The sequence below is a fragment of the Cupressus sempervirens genome, chromosome 4 (assembly GCF_028749045.1).
Source record: "Cupressus sempervirens isolate cs-2001-9-10 chromosome 4, ASM2874904v1, whole genome shotgun sequence".
Lineage (NCBI taxonomy): Eukaryota > Viridiplantae > Streptophyta > Pinopsida > Cupressales > Cupressaceae > Cupressus > Cupressus sempervirens.
This window is the reverse complement of record NC_143121.1, coordinates 237,094,668-237,116,885: the sequence shown is the minus strand read 5'-3', so window position 1 is coordinate 237,116,885 and position 22,218 is coordinate 237,094,668.

The window sequence follows — 22,218 nt, the reverse complement described above, 5'->3', positions numbered from 1 at the left end:
CTCATATTCTCTCATCCTTATTTGATCAAATTGACCTCTAAGACTTTTTTCCTTGGCTCTTGTTACATTATCATCTCCTCCATAGAGGTTTTTCAGCTTGATCCAAATCTCATGAGCAATACCACAATCTTTGACTTCATCAAATTCAACATAGTTGAGATTTGAAGAAATATCAATCATCATATTGTTATGATTCTTCTTTTCTATGATTTGTTCAACAATCATAGTTCTAGTAGATGACACATAGTTGGTGTCTAGATACTTTAGGCCCAAGTCTCCAATGGTTGACAGATACAATCTCATGAGTTCCTTCGATGGCTTGAAGTTATCTCTATTTGGCTTAGGGATCTCCCTTTTGCAAGAGATCCCATTCTTTAGCTTAGGTCCTTGACACCTTCTCTACAAGCACCAAGAGCTCTGATACCAATTTTTAGAAATATAAGAGGAGTATCTAAGAGGGGAGCAGCGAATTAGTTAACACAAAAATAAATCCCAGATCCCTTAGATGTCAATGCAAATCAAAACTAAACTCTACTAAAATTGAAAATACTATTGTAATTCGGTTAGCACTTAATTACTCAAGAAACACTAAGAATTACTATAACTTGATAAGCACTAAAATATCACTTCTTTAGATGTTTAATTTGATTAACCATAATTAGCTTAGTTGCATCACATAAAAGAAATAAAATGAACACAAGTGATATCAGGATTTAACATGGAAACCTAATTTAGGAAAAACTACCAATTACAACTAGTTACTATTTTTCACTCTTTCGAAGTGAGCCACGTTAGGAGTCAACCCTATTAAAGATTACAAAACACACTATTAGGTGTGACCTAATTAAAGAATTTAATTAGCTTATTATGAGTGGCCTTGTCAGAGGTCTTTAGACACTTCAATCTAGAAATGCCACCTTGTTAGATGATTTGGCAAAGAGCTGTTAAGCTAACTTTGTTAAGAGATTTGATACAATGCTACAATTATTAGAGAGTAACAATGATACGAATTGATTTCTGATTCAACGAATTTGCTAATTTCAAATCTCTACTCTAGCTTGAATACTTGATCCTCCTTGATTAGAAAAAATATTGTACCTCAGTCAACCTAGGTTACTTTGCTATCCTTCCAATTTTCTTCCTTGGTTTATCTTTTCAATCCTAAGCTTCTTTTATTCAATCCCACAACTTGGCCTTATACTTATATCATTTTCATCATCAAGTCAACTTGAATAAACTTATAAATATTTAATAATCATTCCTTAAGCTGGATAGACTTAAAAAATAAATTCATTAAACTAAATATATTGATTTAAGAAAATCCTTCGTTAGCCAACCCATCTCGGTGAACACTAACTTAGAAAAGACTTTCTTTAGACTTCCTTTATTAATTGCATGAACTCAATTAACACTGCATCCTGAACTAAATTCCCTGGGTAGCTAGGTGAGCTTGGTTAACATTGGTTCCATGCTAACTTCTCTTTGGTGTCTGAATGAACTCAATAGACACTATCTTCATGTAAACTTTGTTTCGTACTTGAGTAAATGTGACACTTACTATTTTTGAACTTGGTTTACTCTAGAACACTTGGCAAACACTGGAAACTATCTTCATCACTTGAGTGATCTCGATAGAGATTGACTTATAAAGACTTGAACTTTTGTGTAACATCAAAGACAATATACTATTGAACAATTGTTTTAAAAAATATCCCTCTTTGGCACTGATGGGAACACAAAATGTCATGATATAATGAAATTTTAGAGCACAATAAAAGTAAGGATAATATCCTTAGTTTCATTCTAGTTCTCATCCATGAGAACTTCCTCTATGAGTGTTGACTCCCTTTGACATCAATCTCTTCCCTTGAAATGATTTTTTGATTAATTTGATTATAGTGACTACAATATCAAACTCTCCCTCTTTGATATCAACTAAAGTTTATTCTCCCTCTTTGGCATTTTTGATATGATAGAACTCTCCCTCTTCTAGCTACAAAATTTCAAAATTTCTCTAATGTATGATAGGTCTCTGCCTTTGACATCTTATGCCAAAGATATCATTCAATGAACTTCCATGCACCTGATGTACTAATTCATATGCAATCTTTGCTTTATAATGTTGCATCAACTTGACTAATTTTCAACATGCTTGGTTAATGCATCACTAAAATCTAATTAGTGAGCTTTAGATAGGGGAATGACCCCTAGCTTACCTATTAGATACAAAAATGCATCCTTAGGTAATGGCTTGGTGAATATGTCTTCAATTTGTTCTTTTGTATTCACATATTCCAAACTTACCTCCTTATCTTGCACCAATTCTCTTAAGAAATGATAGTTAATTGCAATGTTCTTGGTTTTGGTATGCATCAAAAAATTCTTGGAAATGTTAATTGCATTGGTGTTATCACAAAAAAACAACAAATAGATCTTTGATTTCTTCCTTCATACCTATCAACATTTGTTTGAACCAAACAATATTTGAACGATTGACTACTGTAGCAAGATATTCTACTTCTGCTATTGACTGAGAAGAGATATAATTTTTTTCTTGCTTTTCCAACATACTAGCATCTTTCTAATGAATTCTCCTCCTTTTTTTGATCTTAAACATTTCAATTTCTTTGCCATTTCTTTCTCCACTCTAGCCATATACCATTTGAACTTTTGAAAAACTTCTAATTTGTCCTTCAAATACATAACAATCACCATTCTAGAATAGTCATCAAAAAATAGAATAAAGTACTTATCTCCTATGTAGATTTCTATGCCAATAGATCCACAAATGTCTATATGGACCATCTCCAACACTTCTTCAGAATGATAGTTTTTTCTTTTAAAACTTGTTTTGCCCATCCTGCCAATTTAGCAATTCTTGCACATGCCCATGTCATGTCTCTTTAGGCTTGGAATGCCTCTAACCCTTTTATTCTTGCTTATGTTTATTAGGTTATCCAAATTCACATGATATAATGTCTTATGCCATAACCATTTTTTTCTACTTGAGGAATGAAACATGAACTTCCATTAAGATCTAGGTAGAATAGTTTACCTTTTATTTGCTTGCCAGTCCTAACCAAATTTCCTTTTCTATCCAGCAGATTGGCCTTTCCACTCATGACTTCTACCTTGAATTGAATGTTATTCAATTGAGCTAGACTAAGTGGATTATGCTTTAGTCCTTCAACCTAATAAGAATTATCACATCTGAGATCATTGGTTAGTGCACTACAACTTTTACCATTCATTTAACATGGTTAATCATTGCCAAATCTAACACTTCCACTATCATAGTGTACTAAGTTCTCAAATTTAGATTTTTCACTAGTCATATGGTGACAAAAACCACTATCAATAATCCATGCATCATTCTTACTAATATGTGAGATAAGTGCTATTTTATCATTCTCATCATCTAATTCATCCTTAACATCAATGTAGACCATTTCATCTTCTTCTTCACTACTTTCATAATCTTTAGCAATGTAACAAGGTTTCTTACCTTTTCCCTTGTAGCCTTTGAAGTCCTTCTTACCCTGTACTTGTCATTCTTATTTTCTTCTTGTCCTTCTCTATTTGGACACCTTGCAACAATGTGACCAACCTCTTCACATGAAAAATAGATCAAAGGAATTTTGCCTTTGTACTTCCCTTTGCCCTTGGAAAATCTTCTTGCAAGTAAATTTTTAATGACTTCAAGATCTTCATCAGAACCATATCATCTTCACTATTAGATTACCTTTTAGATTTTGCAGCTTTCTTCTTGGGTGATAGCTTGTCTTGAAATGTAGACTCAAGGTTGCTAGTGTTAGGAACATAATTGTCATAGTTATCTATCTCAAATATTGTTAATCTTTCCACTATTGAATCTAATGTTATATCATTCTTGGGATTGCATCTCATCTCTTGAATTTTTGACACTCTAATTGCATATATAGGAAGAAGTGTTCTAAGAAACTTTCTTACCATTATGTCATCTTCAATATTTCCTCCTAAGGCTCTGATTGCACACACACTGGCTTTTATTCTTTCATTGTATATTGGAAACTTTTATCTTCTCTCATCCTTATTTGATCAAATTGATCTTTAAGACTTTTTTCCTTGGCTCTTCTTATATTACCATCTCCTCCATAGATGTCCCTCATCTTGATCCACATCTCATGAGCAGTACCATAGTCTTTGAATTCATCAAATTTAGCATACTTGAGAGTTGAAGAAATATCAGTCATCATAGTCTTATGATTCTTCTTTTCTGCGATTTGTTCAATAGTCATAGTTCCAGTAGGTGACACATACTTGAAATCTAGGTACTTTAGGGCTAAGTCTCCAATAGTTAGCAAATACAATCTCATGAGTTCTTGCCATGCCTTCAAGCTATCTTTGTTCAGCTTAGGGATCTCCCTTCTACAAGACATGATGATCTTTAGCTTAGGTCCTTGAAACCTTCTCTACAAGCATGAAAAGCTTTGGTACCAATTGTTGGAAATATAAAATGATTAACTAAGAGGGGAGGGGTGAATCAATTACCACAAAAACAAATCCCAAATCCCTTAGATGTCAATACAAATCAAAATTAAAATTTGTTGAAACTGAAAATACTATTGTAACTTGGTTACCACTAAATCACTCGAGAAACACTAAGAATTATTGTAACTCGGTAAGAACTGAAATATTAATTCTTTATATGTTTAATGTGATTAACAATGATAAAATTAGTTTTATGCACATAAAAGAAATATCATGAAGACAAGTGACACTAGGATTTAAAGTCGAATCTCAATTTGGGAAAAACCACCAATTGCAACTAGTTATTATTTTTCACTCTTCTGAATAGGTATGACCCTATTAAACGATTTAATTACCCTATTAGAAGTGGCCTTGTTAGAGGTCTTTAGAAACTTCAATCTAAAAATGTCACCTTGTTAGAGGATTTGGAAAATAGTTGTTAAGCTAACTCTGTTAAGAGATTTGATACACTGCTACAATTATTAGAGAGTAATAATGATATGACTTGATTGCTAATGCAAATGATTTTCTAATTTTAGATCTCTATTCTAGCTTGAATACTTGATTCGCCTTGATTAGATAAAACTTTGTAGCTCAGTCAACTAAGGATACTATGCTATCCTTTAAAATCACTTCCTTTGTTTCTCTTTTCAATCCCATGCTTCTTTTATTCAATCCCACAACTTGACCTTATACTTATATCTTTTGCCTTGTCAATTCAGCTTGAATACACTCATAAATATTCTATATTCATCCCTTAAGTAGTCTAGACTTAACAAATAAATTCATTAAACTAAATATACTATCTCAAGAAAATCCTTCATTAGCCAACCCATATTGGTCAACACTAACTCAAAAATGTCTTTCTTCAGACTTCCTTTGTTAACCACGTGAATTTGGTTAACACTACATCCTAAACTAAAATCCTTTGGTAACCCAGTGAGCTTGGTTAACACTGGTCCCATGGCAACTTCTCTTTGGTGCCCAAGTGAACTCTAGAGACACTATCTTCTTGCAAACTTTTTTTGGTGCCTGAGTGAACTCAGCACATACTGTCTTTGAATTTGGTTTACTCTGGAATGCTCAATAGACACTAGAAACTATCTTCATTGCTAAAGTGATCTTGGTAGCCAATTATTGGTAAATACTTGACATTTTGTGTAACATCAAAGACAATATATAATTGAACAAGTGTTTTCAATAGTACCACTTCTGAGTTTCTTCCTTGTCATAATAATACTAGATTCTGCATCTCCAATAATTTGTTTAAGTTTATGACGTCTTCTTACATACTTAGCTAGCACATGTGGGTTCCTTCTCTGTTCTTCAATAGGTTCATCTTCAAAAATAGTCTTAGACTCATTATCTCTTTCTTGTTCAGGTTTAGGTTTTGGTTTTGCATGCTGAACAAATTATTTATCTAATGGTCAACATTATCTATATATAACTAGGCATCTTTTGTGTATTTCTTGACACCTACTTTATACTACTCAACAATCAATTTTTGCACCTTGCCATTCCATGTCTACTAGGAAAATGTAGCTTTTTTTTCTTGTTCAATAGGAATTCTTAGAGCTTCATCAACTAGATATATGAATGTACTATAATCTTTAGGTTTTTTATTAATTCAACATCATTTTTTTCTACAAATTTATTAGCTTTCACATTTGCACTTTCCACAACTTTGTTAGTGTTAGAGTTTAAACACTTGTAAGCTTTACTCTTTGTGGAGTATCCTAGGAATACACCTTCATCACTCTTAGCATCAAGTTTTCCATTGCTATTATCTTTAAATATGTAGCATTTGCTTCTAGATATTTTGAAATATTTCACATTAGGAGCATATCCATAACATAGTTGAAAAGGTGTTGCATTTGTACCTTTTTTGATTTGCATTCTTTTCAAGGTATAGAAAATAATACTAAAAAATTCTCTCCAATATTTTTTTGATACATTCTTCTTCATCATTAATGTTCTAGCACAATCCATGATTGATCTATTTCTCTGTTCAGCTATCCCATTCTAAGGAGGGGTCCTTGGTGCTGACATTTGTCTCTTAATTCCTTTGTCATTGTAGATTGTATTGAACTCATTGGAAATGAATTCAACACCTTTGTCAAATCTCAGACACTTCATACTCTTCCCTATTTCTTTTTCAACTATGGCTAAATACCAGATAAATAATTGAAGAGCATCAAATTCAGATTTGAGAAACATCAAAGTCATCATCCTAGAGTGAACATCAAAAAACACAATGAAATACTTGTCTCCACAATAGCTTTGAACATCAATAGGTCTACATAGGTTAGTATGAATCAATTCCAAAATATCACTAGATGCATATATTTTTCTCTTGAAACTAGACTTTGTCATTTTTCCCAATTGACACTGTTTACACATAGCATTGTTAGGCTTCTTTAGTTTTGGCAACCCTCAAACTTTCTTTATTTTACCAATATTCACCAAATTGTCAAAATTTACATGACGTAACCTTTTGTGCCATAACCAAACATTTTCTTGTTGTGGAAACAAACATGTCTCATTAGATAAATCTAGATAGAACAAATTACCTCTTGGCTGACCACCACTTCCAATCAGCTTGCCATCAATGTCATATATCTTGGCCTTTCTATGATAGAATTCAACTCTATACCCTGATTTGTTTAATGGTGAAACACTCAATAGATTATAGTTAAGTCCTTCCACCCAGTAAACATTGTCACACTTGATTTTCTCAGTCAATTGAATAATCCCTTTAGGTTCCACATTACATGGAATATCATTACCAAATTTAACACAACCACCCTTGTATGGTCCAATATCCTCAATTTTTTTCTATCACCAGTAATATGACTAGAGAAACCATTGTAAATTATCCATCCATCACTTTTGTTTACATATGAAACTAAAGTAGTTTTCTCATCTTCATTAGAATCTTCTTTCATAGAAACATAAACAACTTCATCATCATTACTTTTAGATTCAATGCCAGATTCTTCTTTAGAAATATAACAATATTTCTTACCTTTGGCATCTTTGTTCTTCATGTAGTTTTGGCCATCTCTCCTTCATTTGTGATTTCTTTCCTTTTTCTCATCCTTGTCTTCTTTGTCAAGGCATCTTGCAACAATATAACCAACCTTGTTGTGTGAAAAACAAATTATGCCTTTTCCAAATATTTTTGCAATAAGTGCTTCAAGTTCATCAAGTTCATCATCAGAAGTGTGACTATCACTCTTCATAGGTTTTCCTTTTCATTTGCTAAGAACCAATTGTGACTTAAAATAAGATTCAATGGTAGGATGTAGTTATAAAAATTTGGCATCTCAAAAATAATAAGTCTACCAATTACACCTTCCAAAGTCAAATTGTTACCTAGAGTGTATCTATGCTCTTGTGTTGCAAAAAACCTAATGGCATATATAGGAGTTAGAGTCCTCAATACCTTTATTATTATTCTTTCATCTTCAATCATTCAATTTGCACCTCAAATAATATTTACAACTTCCTTGATTCTTGTGAAATACTGCACTATGTTTTCAGCTTCTATCATTCTCATTTCATCAAAATTTCCCCTTTGGCTCTTTGATTTGGCTATCAAAACATTTTCATCTCCTCCATATATGGTCTTTAGTTTGTCACACATTTATTTTTCATGGTAAAAATATTTTATGCCATCAAACCCAGTATAGCTTAGGATTGAAGCAATCTCCAACATTGCCTAATTATGTTCTTGCTTTTCTTTTAGTTGTTGAGAAGTTAGAGGAATGGTTATTATCTTCACATATTCATTGTCCACAAAGTTTATTACAACATCACCAATAATAGCTATAGGTAACCTCATTAGGATTTTCCATGTAGGAAAGTTCTCCTTGTTCAACTTTGGTACCTTCCTTTTATGAGTCATGATCTTTATCTTAGAGTACCTTTAAACTTCCTTTTATATGAGCCAATGCTCTAATACCAATTGTTAGAATGTTTAGAATAACTGGGGGGTGGGGGGGGTGGGTGGGTAGGGGGTGTGAATAAGTTACTCAAGGTCCATTAGCACCAATTGAAAAATCAAACACTTAAACATTTACTATTCTTCTTATCCCACAACTAGGTCTCTACTGTAGTCTACATAATAATATTAACAAGTAGTTTACTGTGCTAATATAACATACTTTATAAATGTAAAAATTTTAAATGTAAAACAACATAAAACATTCAACACAAGTTGGACACTAGGATTTAATGTGGAAATCCAATTTGGGAATAACCACCACCACCATGGCACAACTTTTTCAGTCTTCTGAAGTGAGCCTTGTTAGGATCCAACCCTATTAAATGTTAAAATACATACTATTAAATGTGACCTAGATAAAGGATTTAATCACCCTATTAAGGGTGGCATTGTCAGAGGAATTTAGAATATTGCAATAGAATGTCACCCAGTTAAAGGATTTACACAGATTGTTAATTCCTTAATGATGGTTAGGTGAACATTTGATTGAAAGGATTTCAATACAAATTGTTTACAATGATTAGAAAGAAAATAGTAGGGTTTGATTTGTATGATTACAACTCAGTTTGTAGTTTCAGATCTCTTATTTAGTTCATGCGTTAAATCCTAGATAAGCCTTACTTGTCACCTTTATCCTTGATTTTCTTGGAAACTCGTTAAGAATTCACCCTCTTCTTCACAAAAAACTTAAGCCTTCTGCTTAGATTTTCTTGTCAACCTTAGTAGCTTTGTTCCATCTGACCAGAAATCTTTCAAACACACACAACTTGTTTGATCTCTTCTTTGCATCTCTCTTCTTAACGTTTGACTATATGCCTCCTAAAATAGATAATTTTGGTCCTTTTCCATTTTTCACAATCACCATAGATCTTAGGGTTTGTAATATGTGTTAGAAATATGAATTACTGAGAGGGAGGGGGGTGGGTGAATTAGTAATTTACAAACTTTAGTCACCAACTGAATATTATTTATTACTTTGAACCATACATAAGAACGCAAACAAGTAATGCTAAACAATAATAGTAGCCATGCACAAAAATAACTCATAACACCATATTTTGTTAACTAGGGAAACCCTGGCCAAGGGAAACCCTAGTGGGAATGATAGCCACTAGATAATATACTGATATATATGTTCCTTGTTAGAGGATGGACCCTATTAGGAGTCAATGAGAAAATTTAGTATAGAGACTATGTGTTAGGAGACTTTGAAATCTTGTTAGGAGATTCAAACCCTATTAGGAGTTGTTGTACAATATATTCAAGATGAGCCCACTACCCAAACATGCACTTCAAATTACAAGAAGAGCTCACTACCCAAACAAGCAACTAGTCCTCTAGTATATAGGTGCTATAACTTCTTTCTTAACTAATCTTTGACCTCAGCTAGATTCTGAGATCTAGTTGAGGTCAGAGATTATCAAGAAATAAGTTACAACACCTATATACTAGAGAACTAATTACTTGTTTGGGCAGTGAACTCTTCTTGTAATTGGAAGTGCATGTTTTAGTAGTGGGCTTATCTTGCATCTATTGTATGAAAACTCCTAACAAGGTTGAAAACTCCTAATAGGGATTCAAAGTCTCCTAACACAGACATTCTATACTAAATTTTCTCATTGACTCCTAATAGGGTCCATCCTCTAACAAGGAACACATATATATAAGTATACTATCTAGTGGGTATCATTCCCACCAAGATTTTCCCTTGGCCAAGATTTCCATAGTTAACAAAATATGGTGTTATGAGTTATCTTTGTGCATGGCTACTATTACTATTCAACATTAATTGTTTACTTTCTTATGTATGGTTCAAAGTAATAAATAATAGTTATTTGGTGACTAAAGTTTAATCACCCTATTAAGGGTGGCATTGTCAAAGGAATTTAGAATATTCCAATAGAATATCACCCAGTTAAAAGATTTACATAGTTTATTAAGTCCTTAATGATTGTTAGGTGAACATTTGATTGAAAGGATTTCAATAAAAATTATTTATAATGATTAGAAAGAAAATAGTAGGGTTTGATTTGTATGATTACAACTCAGTTTACAGTTTTAGATCTCTTGTTTAGTTCATGTGTTGAATCCCAGATAAGCCTTACTTGTCACCTCTATCCTTGATTTTTTTGGAAACCCTTTAAGCATTCACCCTTCTCTTCACAAAAAACTTAAGCCTTATGCTTAGATTTTCTTGTCAAACTTAGTAGCTTTGTTCCATCTCATTAGAAATCTTTAAAACACACACAACTTCTTTGATCTATTCTTCACATCTCTCTTCTTAAAGTTCGATTATGTGCCTCATATAATAGATAATTTCTTTCCTTTTCCATTTTTCACAACCACCATAGATCTTAGGGTTTGCAATATGTGTTAGAAATATGAATTACTAAGAGCGAGGGTGGGTGAATCAATAATTAACAAAATTTAGTCACTAACTTAATATTATTTATTACTTTGACACACATAAGAAAGTAAACAAGTAATGTTGAATAGTAATAGTAGTCATGCACAAACATAACTCATAACACCATATTTTGTTAACTAGGGAAACCCTGGCCAAGGGAAAACCCCAGTGGGAATGATACCCACTAGATAATATACTGATATATATATATGTTCCTTGTTAGAGGATGGACCCTATTAGGAGTCAATGAGAAAATTGACCATAGAGAGTTTGTGTTAGGAGACTTTGAATCCCTATGATGAGATTCCAACCCTATTAGGAGTTGTCATACAATAGATGCAAGATGAGCCCACTACCCAAACATGCACCTCCAATTACAAGAAGAGCTCACTACCCAAACAAGTAATTAGTCCTCTAGTATATAGGTGATGCAACTTGTTTCTTGATTGATCTCTGACCTTAGCTAGATCTTGAATCACAAAATCAAGTTCTCAAAACTTCACATATATCGCTTTACAAAAGCTCACATATCACAATATAATTTCTTAACAGAACACATCACTTTTTTTTAATTCACAAGATGTCCTTTGAATAAATACCATGTCTTTTCACAAATTTATTCTAGGTTAGATAAGACCATAATATAATTTTCCAACTTAGAGTAAACATCTAGGATGTTGGCCCTAATTTGTCAAGTAATTATTTTGCATACAAAATAATTCCTTTCCTTTAATTTTGCTATCTTGTTTCGCTGGTAAAACATGAATATCACTTTTTTGTATAGTCTATACTGATGTCTAAGGTTATGCTCATCATCAAAAACATGTATACTCTCTCCATCTAACTTTTCTAGTCATAATATGATGTTAGTAACAAGTTACATACACAACAATAAACTACTCTAAACTAAATTCATACTTAGACAATTTTTTGGGTACCAAAAGCTAAGTATCTTTACTTCCAAGGTTCTCTACAAGCATGTACATCATGTGTTGCCATAAATGAAAAAAATTACATATCTTCATTAGCCAAGTTTCAACAATTCCCCCCTTTGGCATTGATGGTAATAAAATAGGGAAAATTGGCTAAGTATCAAAAACTTGTCAAAAATATTACAGTATCAGTACATTAATAATTTACAACTTATCTATCTTACATATGCTTCCCCTTTCAATATGATTTCATACCTCATCTTATTTACAATTTTCTTATGCATATTCTCCTTGTTTGACATCGATGGCAAAGGTCAGAATGTTAAAAACTGTCAAAAATTGCTATCAAAAACTTTGTAATCATATGCCTTAAGCTAATAATATCTTCATATAATCATCAAAACTTTCCTTAAGACTATTTAAACCTTTTATCCATGTATCCTTGGCAATTTCAACAAAGGTGAGAATTGCACATAAAGCATATGATGCAATCTCAACTGCATTAAGATTGGAGTATAAGAAGTTTGAGTAGGTACCCTTAGCTTTGACACACTCCAACTATCTCTCAATAATAGATATCTTTAGAGAAATAGACTCTTTGAATTCAAAAAATCTCTTCAAAATTTTTTCTTTCTGAAGTTTTAATTTCCTAATATCATTATGAAAACTGGCCACTTGTCCTTCAAAGTCATCAACTTTGTTAGAAGGTTGTTGTATTTGGTTTGATAGAGCTTCTAGCTCACTCAAATTTCTTTCAATCTTACTAATAAAAACCCTTGGTCAACTTATGAGATAAGGTACACTTAATGTACAATACCTTTCCATCTTGTTGACCTTTCTAAAGTTCCTTGACACAAGTATTAAGACTTAGCAAATCATTCTTGATGTTCTGACAAATGGTGCTAAATAAATTAACATTATGTGAGATTTGGGTCTTTGACTCTACAACATTCAAAAAAATTTGTAAATTCTTCATCAAACAATTTCAACACTACTTGTGCCCTCTATTTAGGATTTGCCTCTGTGTGCTTGACTGCCAGAGTACTATGTAATTTGTCAGTTATCTCCATTAAGGTTTTTTGTAGGCTCTTCAATTTCCTATTCTTCTTAATAAGTTTTGTTAGAGATGAGATCAAGTTAGTTTGATCATCATCATCAATTATTAGGCTAGCAAGAAAAAGTGGAGTAGATAAGCTAAATGGTTTAGATTCATCTTCCCTTTGCTTCTTCTCTGCTACCTCTTTCACTCTTCACTATTCTTTCTCTTTCTCTTCCTTTTCTTTTCTTTCCTTCTCTTTCTTTTCTCCCTCCTCTATCCTCTTCTTCTTTTCTTCCTCTATTTTCCTTTCCTTTTCTTCCTCAACTCTTCTTTTCATTTCTTCTTCAAGATTTTTTTGCTTGGATTCTTCTATTTTTCTCTTTTATGCTTGTAATAGCCTCTTCTTCTCTTTAATTGGTTTTAGTTTTCTTGAATATCCTCGGCTTGAGATTTAGGCTATTCAAAATTCTCAAAAGAGTTAGTATCATCAATTTTAATAGTAACATTGATCTAATCAATTTACATAGTGTCACCAAGTACAAACACTTTTGAAGTTCTAGGTGCTGGTGAAGGTGCTACCTTAGACTCTGTCTTTATCTGACTGATAGTTGTAGTTGTTTCACTTCTTGTTTTATCCTTCTCACCCATAATAAATAGAAATGGTCTCACCTTGTTTCTCAAGTAAGGTGCTAAATTGTTCAAAAAATTCTTGACTTCTTCCTCATCATCAATTTTGCATATTGTCCTTATCATAGACTTCTGAAGTTCTATGTCTACTTCTCAAATGGGTGCCTTCTTCTCTATAAGTGTGTCATAGACTTTCTGATTTATTTTTCCTTCAATATCCTTAAGTTTTAGATTGTTAGAAATTATATATCTCATAGTAAAGATATCGATATGATCTTTCTCAATATCATTATAAAAATCATAATTTTTTTCATCTGAACAACATTCCCTTCATTAGCAATGGTTGAGTTTATCTTCTCAATCTTTAGCTTCCAAGGTTTCCTTGCTTTACCTGTTGTCTATTTAGAAATTATAATTCTCTCTACCTATTTTTCTTGTTGTTATTGTTCTTCTTCATCACTAGATTCCACAATTTTCAAAAATGTCTTTTTTCTCTTTCCTAGTCCATTATATTGTTTCTTGACTCTTTTAGTCTTGGTAGTCACAACTTCCACTAATATTTTTGATTTCCTCTTCGGTTTAGTTGGTTGTGCATCTGATATTGTAGCATATGGAATGCTCTATTCTAAAGATTACTTTGCAATAGACACTAATAAAGGTTGCACATACATTATACCTTATTTTGTGGTCTATCTAACTGCCTGTGACTCACTTTTTGTCATACCAGCCTTAGTTAGAGTTTTCTTCATTATTGTCTAAATCTTCTTGTGAGATGCTTTCTCTAAAGATGCTTGATGGGTTGATTGGGTAATTTCTTCATAAGTCCCAAATCTATACTCAGCTTGGTCCTTCTCAAAGTTCAATAATAGATCAATATATCCAATTGCTACATCATCACTTAAATCACAAGCTAAGGGATCAAGGAATGTTTCTTGAGGTTCTACTACTTGAATATGAGTTAAATATATATCAACCATAACACATATATCATCTTCAAATATTTCTACAATTACAGGTACAATTCTAAATCTTTGTCTCATCTCATTGTAAAATGTTTTCATTATCAAATTCCCACTATCTAAGATTTTATCTTCTTGATTTTTTCTACATACATCTATAATCTTCTCCATGGTACACTTCTCACCACTCATAATCTTTGTAACTGATAAGTATGGAAATATCTTAAGTACATGAAAGAATCTATGATTGATCAATGATTGAAATCTAAACACACCATTCTTGGTTCTCTTCATTTTCTCCAAGTTTCAAGAAGTTGCATTCTCATAATTTCACTAAGGTTAACTTGTTCCTTCTCAGCACAAATCTTATAAGCTACATAGATGAATCCTGCTGATAATTCATCAATCTTAAAACTTGCACAAATAGAGTAGGCAATGATTCTACTTAGGAATCTTACATCATCTTGTTTAATTGTGCTGATCACCATAACCTTCCCATCATAAACTAGTTTTATGTATCTCTCAACCTTCTTCTTAACAAGTTTCTCACCTATAGGTACACTTCCTTGTTTTCTAAGACCAATTACCTCACGGATAAGGTTGGCTGAAATGTCAACTACATTGTCTTCCATCCATAGTTTTCCATCATGAATTCTACTTAATATGATTTGATTCCATTCATTAGTGTCCAATTCTTGGTAGAAGTGATATTTGAATAGTTCTAGTTCTTTCAAATGTTCAAATCCAAGCTTCACAATCATATCATGGTTAAAGATTAATTCCTTTCTTTGTTCATATAATTTCTCCCAATAGTTTCAAACTTGTTGTTAAGATAACTTCCTACATCTTCCAAATATACTACATTGTTTAAAGTAATAGATAATGCTGAATTAGGGTTTCCTTCTACAAGTTTCATGGAAACAACTTTCAATTTTGGTCTTTCTTCATTCTCAACATTATGAACTCTTGACATATCTATGATTCTATCAAATATAAACTTCATCGATGAAATTGTGTGGATAAATGATAAAATACATCTTTCCAAAAATAGGGTTTACTTCAAAATCACCGTGTCAAGTCGCTAATGAGTGTTCTATGCTTCTGATGTAATTGCAATGAAGCGGTAATGATGGGGACACAACCCAAGAAAAAAATGGACACAACAGAAAAGGGAAAATTATATTAACTAAGAAAATAAGCTAGTACAGCAGTACAGGAAAATAAACTTCAAAACATGCCCTAAGGGCTTACAATAGCATAAATCTGGAGATAATATCTCCTTTCACTACCTCCTCTCAAACTCCACTCCGAACTGCCTTTTACAATGCCAAAAATCTCCTTGAATAGACCTCGAAGGGTTAAGGACTAGGAGTATATTCTAGAAAGTGCTAGTAGGCATCCACCGACCAAATAGAAGGTTCCAGAAGCTGCGTTAGAAGTCGGTGCAAATCTAGAAGTATCCAAAAATGGTAACCAAACTTCTGGGAGGCATAACTTTTGAACCGTAGCTCCGATTGACGAACTGTTTACATTTTTAGAAAGCTCTTGAAGTGCTCTATAGATCTATGGATGAGATTTTATCATCCCCCATTTTTTGGCCCTTTTTGTGGTCATTTAATGCCCCTAACCTGACTTTGAAGCATTCTTAGGAGGTCTCCAAAACCCAAAAAATTGCAATAACTTTCAAACCGTGGGGCCTATTGACCTGATTCTTTTTATGGAATGCTCTAAATCATGATTACATCCATCTGGCCAATTCAAACGTTCTAGTTTACCAAAATGATGGCCCAATTACATGCTCCTATTTTTTTGAGATTTTCAAATGCACTGATAGTGGAACTGTGAGAGTTGGAACCTTTATTTGACCCAAATGGGTATCCAAAAATGAAAAGACATGAAATAGAAACTAAGTATAAGTACATTTTTTTGGGTGACACAGGATTGCCCTTATACCTCTGGATGCTCCTGCATCAGACACCCAGGGTAGATTGAAAAGTGACCCTGTCACTTTATGAATGGTAGAGGAAATCCCAAATGGGAAACCTCAGCTACTAAAATCCAAGTTGATTCCTCGATCGACCGTCCTTTCCACTTCACCAAATACTCTTCATACTACCTATTTCTAGTACTCCTACCCACACGATGATCTAGAATGTCTTCTATCTCCTCCTTCTTAGAAGTAGGAATCAGACATGGCTCTAACACCTCATCTGCACCATCATCATGATACTCTGTTAAATCTGAAATGTTGAAAATGGGAGAAATGTGAATACCATCTGGAAGCTCCACCTCATATGCATTTCCTGAGTCATGTTTCTTCATAATTTTGGAGGGGCCAAATTTCTTCATTTTCAGCTTGTTGTAAGTACCGGTTGGAAATCTTTCTTTTCGTAAGTGCACCATGACTGGATCCCCTACTTGGAATTCCTTATGTCTTCTTCTTTGATCAGCCCTAGCTTTATACTCTTGATTCATCTTGGTAATGTGTGCTTGAACATCCTCATTTAGACGCTTGATATGTTCAACAAATTCCTCAGCTTTAGCACTTGTCCTCTCCCCTTGTTCTATCTTCCTCAGCTCTGGTGCAGTCCTTGGGCTACTCCCATATACAATTTGGAATGGTGATTTTCTAGTACTCCTATTTACAGAGTTATTATAAGAAAACTCTGCCTATGGTAGAATCAAATCCCATCCCTTGGGCTTATCTCCAACTAAACATCTCAACAAATTGCCCAGACTTTTGTTTACCACTTCTATTTGGCCGTCAGTTTGTGGGTGATGTGTGGAACTGAATTTTATGTCTATTTTCAACTTCTTCCACAATGTCCTCTAGAAATACCCCACAAATTTAGTATCTCTGTCAGAAACTATACTCCTTGGGAGACCATGTAGTCTCACTACCTCTCTGAAAAACAAGTCTGCAATATGGACAACATCATGAGTTTTATGGCATGGAATGAAATGTGCCATTTTGGAGAACCTATCAACCACCACGAATACTGAGTCATTACCCCTTTGTGTCCTTGACAATCCAAGAAAAAAATCCATACTTATGTCCTCCCATGGCCTTGATGGAATAGGCAATGGCTGATATAGGCTAGTATTTTGACTAAACCCCTTGGCAACTTGATAAACCTGGCAACTCTGTACAAACTTCTTCACATCCTGTGAAATTTGAGGCCAAAAATAATGTTCTCTAAGAATGGCAATGGTCTTATGTCGACCAAAATGTCCTTCCATCCCTCCACTGTGTTTCTCCTTAATTAAATTTTCCCTCATGGAACTCCTTGGAATGCACAATTGACTACCCTTTAACAATATGCCATCCTAAATCAAATAGTCTAACCACTTGGTTCTATATACAGCAACAGGTTCTTTACAAGCTTTCCATGGTTCAACAAAATTAGGATCCTCAGGGTACAAATTTTTGAGTTCATCAAACCCAACTACTTCAACCTGCATTACTGTAAGCAACAACTGTCTCCTACTTAGTGCATTTGCAACCCTGTTAGATTTTCCACTTCTATGCTTCAACACAAAGGTATAACTCTGCAAGAACTCTACTCACTTCATATGCCTCTGATTCAATTTACCTTGGCTATTTAGGTACTATAATGCCTGATGATCAGTATACAAAACAAATTCCTTTGGCAATAAATAGTGCCTCCATTTCTTTAAGGCCTGAACTATTGCATAGAACTCTTGATCATAAACAGAATACTTCTTCTTTGCATCATTCAATTTCTCACTAAAATATGCAATAGGCTTACCTTCTTTGCTTAATACAGCCCCAATAGCGTTGCCACTAGCATCACAATCCACCTGGAACACTTTTCTAAAATCTGGAAGTGCCAACACAGGCTTTTCTGTCACCTTCTTCTTCAGCAATTCAAAACTTCTCATAGCTGCTGCAGTCCATTTGAAATCTTTTCTATCCCCTCTTATTGTATCAGTTAGGGGTGCACATATGCCACTGAAATCCTTAATAAACTTCTTGTAAAAACTAACTAGACCATGAAGTGATCTTACCTCAGTAGCAGTCCTTGGAGTAGGCCATTCCAAGATGGCTTTTACCTTCTCTGGATCCATTTTGAGACCTTTAGGTGATATAACAAACCCCAAATAGACTAACTCCCTTTTTGCAAAGATACACTTCTTCAGATTAATTAACAGTTTCTCTTCCCTTAGCCTTTCAAGGACACTACAAATATGCAGTGAATGCTATTCCAAAGTCTTGCTAAAAATTAAAATATCATCCAAATAGACAATAACAAATTTTCCCAAGAACTTCTTAAGTACCTCATTCATGAGCTGCATGAAGGGCTTGGGGCATTCATTAATCCAAAGTGCATGACTAACCACTCATAAAGACCCTCCTTGGTCTTAAAGGCTATTTTCCACTCATCTCCTTCTTGAATCCGTATCTGATGATAACCACTCTTCAGATCTATCTTTGTGAAGTACTGAGCTCCACTCAAGTAGTCCATAATATCATCCATCCTTGGCAAAGGAAATCGGTACTTGATGGTGATCCTATTTATAGCTCGAGAATCTGTACACATCCTCCACTCTCCATCCTTCTTTGGTGCAAGTACTGCAGGTACTGCACATGGACTCAGGCTCTCCCAAATCAAGCCCTTCCTCAATAACTCTTGAACCTATCTATTTAGCTCCTCTATTTCAGTAGGAGTCATCCTGTGAGCAGCCTTTTTCAGCAAACTAGCTCCTAGAATCAGATCTATCTGATGACTGATTTGCCTTACTGGTGGCAATCCATCTAGAACATTATCAGAGATAATATCTCCAAATTCCCCTAGTAAATCTAAAACTTCAAATGGTATTTCACTACTACCTTCTTTATCTTTCCTAGGAATCAAAGCATAGCACATATGCTGATGTTTCATGACATCTAAAAACTTCCTTCAATCAACAAGACAAATCCTAGCACTACTACATACCTTTTCACCTTCCTTTTTCATGGGCTTCAATTTGTGGTGAACTCCATCCTTTGTCAGAGAGTATGTGTTTGCATGTCCATCATGTATTGCATGTCTATCAAATAGCCATGGTCTACCCAACAATAGATGGCAAACATCCATCGAAATAACATCATAAATAACTTCATCATGGTAACTCCCAATTTTAAATTTTACTAAACATTGTTCACTTACCAGGACCTTATGATCATCTTTTACCCAAGAAATTTGATAGGGTTGGGGATGTTTCTCCCTCTTGAGCTTCAGCTTAGAGACCATCTCTTCTGATACCAGGTTATTAGTGCTACCACCATCAATGATCACGTCACAACATTTATCCTCACACTTGCATCTGGTACAAAAAAACTCCTTCATTGTCCTGGTTCATTCTCACCACTTAGTAGGACTCTTTCATTTACCAAGGTCTCTCCTCTTTCTGCATCCTCTGAATGTGATGATTGTACATCCTCATCCACATGAGCAACCCTAGCTTGGCCCTCAGCTCTCCTATCTGTCCTTCCTTGTCGTTAAGGGCATTCAAAGGCATGATGACCTTCTTCATTGCAATGGAAATAGGTAAACAGAAGCCTCCTCTTCCTTGTCCACGTCCCCTACCTCTTCCTCTTTGATTTCCAAAGTCTTATCATGGGAGCGGTTGAAACCCTCATTCCTCTGGTTTCTGCTAGTACCCCTATCTTCATTTTTCTTTTGGGTTTAATTGTAGCCTCCAGATGATCTACCGCTTCCCCTTCCTCCTTGACCATGCCCTCTTTGTCTTCCTTCAAACCTTTTATTCAACTTCTCTTCAACTCAAAGGGCAAACTAGTATGCCTCTTCAATGCTGGTCATTCTTACCAGACTTAATTCCTCTTGGATGCTTGGTCGCAACCCACTGATATAATGAGCAACCTTCTCCTTATTTGCTTCTACATGTCCTACTCTAATAAAGAGTCGGTAAAAATCCTCTTATATTCTTGGACTGATCTTCTTGCTTGCTTTAATGCATGCATCTTCTTAAACAGATCTAGCTCGTAGTCCACAGGAATGAACTGCTTCTTCAATTTGTCCACCATGTGATCCCATCTTGTGATCTTCTCCTTTCCTCTTCTGTTTCTTTCTAATTGAACCTCTTGCCACCAAATTTTGGCATGGCCTTTTAATTTGGCCTTTGCAAACTTAACCCTATCTAGGTCCCTAATATCCCCATACTCAAAGTATTCTTCCAGTTCATTGATCCAATTGATCAACTCATCTGGTTTTAGATTTCCTGAAAATACACCCACTTCAATTGTAGGTCTTTTTCCAAACTTAGTAATGGCCCTAAAAAGCCTTTCCTCTGCATGATTCAGAACTTCTCCATCAAATTCCTCTTTTGGTCCCATTACTTCTTCTTCATTGTCATCCTCACTGTTGTCACCAGCGGCAACATTTGCTCCTCTATAGAGCTCCTCTTGCAATGCCTACACCTGCCTTTGGAGGGCTCTAACCTCCTCAAGATTAATAGCTATGGCCCTTCCACCACGCTCTCTTCATGGAGGCATCTTCTAACTCGAACCCACAACCACATAGTCGGTGCTCTGTCTACACACTCAAGAAAAATTTGCTCTGATACCACTTGATGGTGACACAAACCAAGAACAAAATGGACACAATAGAAAAGGGAAAATTATATTAACTGAGAAAATAAGCTAGTACAACAATATAGGAAAATAAACTTCAAAGCATGACCTAAGGGCTTACAATAGCATAAATCTGGAGATAATTTCTCCTTTCAGTACCTCCTCTTAAACTCCACTCCGAAATGCCTTTTACAGTGCCAAAAATCTCCTTAAATAGACCTCGAAGGGTTAAGGACTAGGAGTAAATTCTAGAAAGTGCTAGTAGGCATCCACCGACCAAATAGAAGGTTCCAGAAGCTGCGTTAGAAGTCGGTGCAAATCTAGAAGAATCCAGAAATGGTAACCGAACTTCCGGGAGGCATAACTTTTGAACCGTAGCTCCGATTGACGAACTGTTTACATTTTTGGAAAGCTCTCAAAGTGATCTATAGCCCTATGAATGAGCTTTGATCATCCCCCATTTTCCGGCCCTTTTTGTGGTCATTTAATGCCCCTAACCTGACTCTAAAGCATTCTTAGGAGGTCTCCAAAACCCAAAAAATTGCATTAACTTTCAAACTATGGGGCCTATTGACCTGATTCTTTTTCTGGAATGCTCTAAATCATGATTACATCCATCTGGCCAGTTCACACATTCTAGTTTACCAAAATGATGGCCCAATTACATGCTCCTATTTTTTGAGATTTTCAAATGCACTGATAGTGGAACTGTGAGAATTGGAACCTTTATTTGACCCAAATGGGTATCCAAAAATGAAAAGACATGAAACAGAAACTAAGTCTAAGTACATTTTTTTTGGGTGACACAGGATTGCCCTTATACCTTTGGATGCTCCTACATCAGGTAATGAAGTTTGCACTCCATTTTATTCATTCAACTCAAACTTACATTAATTACATACTTTGCAAACACAAAAAAGTTGTCAATTACATTCTAAAATCAAATATCTACTCGTATTCTTTGTTTGATCTTCAAATGCGACCCAAATTTTACCATAGCTTCCTTCCATCATGACAATGCTCCAAGGATCTTCGCTCCATGAAATTCTCTATAAAAACATAGTTTTCATATTTTGCTATAGAATTAACTTTCTTTGTAATAACAATAACTCTTAATTCCTTTGTAAATAGTTTTGATAAGCTC